The 3,983-nt window shown below is 31.8% G+C and overlaps 1 pseudogene across 1 annotated transcript; it reads left to right on the top strand.

The window, feature by feature from the left end:
- The first annotated feature begins 224 nt into the window (after positions 1 to 224).
- On the top strand, positions 225 to 3,983 carry LOC125854330 (monooxygenase 1-like; annotated as a pseudogene). The gene is made up of 6 exons (XR_007445398.1): positions 225 to 355; positions 1,975 to 2,121; positions 2,477 to 2,527; positions 2,630 to 2,801; positions 2,932 to 3,157; positions 3,297 to 3,983. The product of XR_007445398.1 is annotated as a monooxygenase 1-like (transcript).

Raw genomic sequence — 3,983 nt, forward strand, 5'->3', positions numbered from 1 at the left:
ATTGAGTAGATTGAATATCACAATACTTTAAGAAAACAAAAAGTAGTACAGTCTTGATAATTTTGTGTTCTGGATAGCGTACGTCTTACGTGTATTATGTCATGTATAAGAATATGATATATATTTCTACTTGTTCTATTTTAGACAATTTTAAATATCTACTTATACACATTCAAAAATTAAAAACTGAAAAACATAAATATCAATTAAATTATTAAAATCACTTCCTATCAAACAGTCACAAAGAAAAGAGTAAAATAATTAAGATGGAGCCAAGTGGTTGTGATGAAATTCAGGAGATAGTGATAGTAGGTGGAGGCCTTTGTGGACTTGCCACAGCTCTTGCTTTGCACAGGTTCTTTTCTCTCTACTTCTGATTTTCTTACTCTTTTTTACTTTCTATGGACAAGTTATAATTAACTAAGATATAAATATTGGGAGTGAGATGTGAATTCACTCCCTTTCAGACCAGAATCTTAATCTAATGTGTTAGACGAACTTCATCATTTCAATATTTAAGATTTATTTGATTACGTGAGATGAAATCATGATTTGAAATAAGGTGGAATGACATAAGTGACTCTGGTACTTGATTCCATTTGTAAACTTTGATTTTTATATATTTATGATTTTGCCAATTAAATTCCTCAACTCACTAAAATACAATATTTTTAACTTTTGATCATTGATCAAACTTATGCCGCACTAATATTGCTGAGTTGAAAAAATGTGTCAAAGCTAACAAATTTAAAATATTTTACATTAAAAAAATATTAATTTTTAAAAAAAAACTGAAATAAGCTATAATAAATAATAAAAGCTCTCCCCCTCCTTCTTAATACCATCACCCAACCAAACTTCGGTATTGAAAAATTTTCATTGACCAGTTTGAGGAAGCTTGAAGAACACTAAATGGATTTTGTGAATTTATGAAATTTATTTAAAATTGTGATGAGAATTTGTTGGGTTTGTGTTTGTAGGTTAAAATTCAAGTCAAATTTCATCATCTATTTGGTATGAATTTGGCTTTCAATTTGAGAGCAAATATAACATAATGTTTAATATTTCTGCAAAAGTATTTTTTTTCTTTTTTAACATTTAATATCTTATGTGTCCCTAAAATGAAGTGAAATTCCATGTGTAATTTTTTTTTTTTTTTTTAATGAACATGAAATGTATATATATGTTAGTTGAACATGAAAAAACAACTCAAAATGAGAAAAACAAGTGTACGAAATCACACACGTAAAACAAGTGTACGATTGTACGAAATCACACACGTAGGATAGAATGAGAAAAAAGTTTAAAATATTGTGTTTCATTGTGTTTAAGGGTTCAGTTGATAAAGTCATGAGTATAAGGTCCCAACTTGCAAATGGAGCCAAGTATAAGGGTGTCCCGGGTTATTCCGCCTCGAAATTATGATATAAAGTTAAAATTTTGTTTGGATTTTTAAATTGTATTTTTTTGTTTATAAACATAAAACTCTCATAAGTTGTGAAAATACCACGATTCTTTATACAATCTTATTAAATAAGCAAACGATTATAAAATTATTCTAAAAATACAATATTTATTCATCGAACTTTAATTCAATAAGAGTAATATCAACATTTATTGGATGGTGAGAGTAGTTGTTATACTTGATATAAATGGCTTAATGGTTGCTAAGAGTAACAATATCAACTATAGTTTATGTTTACAGATGAAATAAATGTTAAAATTGTAGTTTTTTAATAAAATATAAATTTGTTGGTCAATTTTTATATTTGAAAAATGTGAATTCATGACATGGAATTCCTAAATAAGTCCTTTTTTTTTTTTAGAGAATTTGGAATTTCATCACATGCATATCCAAACGATCATTTAATCTCTAATTTTAAGTTACGAGATAAAACCGTAGGTCCAAAACGCCTACTTAATTTATAATTGAAGAAAGAATTTGTAGAAATTTATATATAAAACCAAATGCAGGAAAGGGGTAAAGAGTGTGGTATTAGAGAAATCAGAAATATTCAGATCAGCAGGAGCAGCCATAGGTGTATTCCCTAATGGATGGAAGGCACTTGATCAACGTGGTGTGGCTTCTCATCTAAGAACTACTGCTCTTCCTATTCAAGGGTAATATAATCTTTACATCATTTTAATTCGGGATAACACATAAATGTGCCCTTTAACTTGACTTCATTTCACATTTATATCCTCTAACTTTGGATGTACACAACTAGACACTTAAACGTGTATAAGCTTAAACAAACATACACATGAGTCCTGTATGTGACATAATACACAAATTGTCATGTAAGACACGTGTGTTTGTTAGTTCAACTTTATACAAGTTTAAGTGTCTACTTAAAATTGAAGGACATAAATGTAAAATGAGGTCAAGTTAAAGGGTATTTTTATGTATTATGCCTTTTAATTCTCTAGTTTTTCAACTCTAGTACTCTTGTTAACTTTATAGTATATCAAACAGGTTGCGAATTAAATGGATGGACAAGGGCAATGAAAATTTCACACCATAAAAGTAAGTCAAATTCAAATCGAAATCGATGTCAATTTCATTTTTTTCTACACTTGAAAGAAGATAAAGTAAACAGTAATTCTATACGGTGTTATTAAAATATAGGAATATGGGAGAGGTTCGTTGTCTAAAGAGGAGTGATATAGTTGAAACATTTGCTGATGCTTTGCCTCCAAAGACTATACGTTTTGGATGCGATATTGTGTCTGTAGAAATGGATCCTATCACTTCCTTACCGAGTCTTCTACTTTCTAATGGAAAGCGTATTGGTGCTAAGGTATTCTTTCTCTATTTGCTCTGTCCTCTTTTATGAATTCCCTTGACAATGGAAATTTCTGATGTATTGGTGGTAAGGGTGGCTCAATAAAATAGAAGTTGATTACATTATGTTTGAGTGATCGTTGCAGGTTTTGATCGGGTGTGATGGATGGAGGTCAATAGTGGCAAGTTTCCTTGGATTAAAGCCTGCAAAAACATTTCAGACTTATGTAATCAGGGGTTTAACAAGTTATCCCAATGGTCACTCATTTCCTCTCGAATTTGTCCGTCTCATAATTGGCCAAACCGCAGTTGGGAGACTACCGATCACTGATAAGTTGGTACATTGGTTTGTTGCTGTTCAACAGGGCATAGGTATGTATGGTAATCTAATTTGATGCCTCTTGTTAGAATGTGACTTCAATTTTGATAATCCCACAAATGAATTTTCTCTCCGTTTTGTGTCCATCTATCTTGTTTTCTGTATCGTCTGATTGATTTTCTGCACATTCAGATGCCAAGTTTCCACAAGATACACAAGTTATCAAACAAAGAGCCATTGAGGTAGTAAGTGGTCATCCAGCTGATGTACAAGAAATGATAGAAAAATGTGACTTGGATTATCTGTCATTTGATCACTTGAAATATCGCGCACCATGGGACTTAATGTTTGGAAATTTTCGGGAAAAAACAGTAACGGTTGCTGGAGATGCAATGCATGTAATGGGTCCATTCCTTGGGCAGGGAGGTTCATCAGGAATAGAAGATGCAGTGGTGCTTGGAAGAAACTTGGCAAAGACGATTAACGGAAGTTGTTTTGATCATGAAGAGGCATTGGATCAGTATATTAAAGAGAGGAAAATGAGGGTGGTAAAACTAGCAACACAATCTTATCTGACTGCCCTTCTTATTGAAAATAGACCAATGCTCACGAAAATTGTCGTCGTTGCTGTGATGGCCATTTTCTTCAGAAACCAAAGTGCTCATACTCAATATGACTGTGGTCTCCTCTGCTACCAAGTGTTTTGCGCTTTTGTATCCATCTTTTGATATCTAGGACGCGTGTGTCTACTTGTACAACTTTTTACAAGTTTAAGAGTGATCAACTGCAACAATAGTTGCAGCTTATTTATTGTTCTCTGTTTATATGGGTTTATCCTACCATAATACTTCAATGAATACACAACAACTAATATGGCCA

The sequence above is a fragment of the Solanum stenotomum genome, chromosome 2 (assembly GCF_019186545.1).
Source record: "Solanum stenotomum isolate F172 chromosome 2, ASM1918654v1, whole genome shotgun sequence".
NCBI classification, from domain to species: Eukaryota; Viridiplantae; Streptophyta; class Magnoliopsida; order Solanales; family Solanaceae; genus Solanum; species Solanum stenotomum.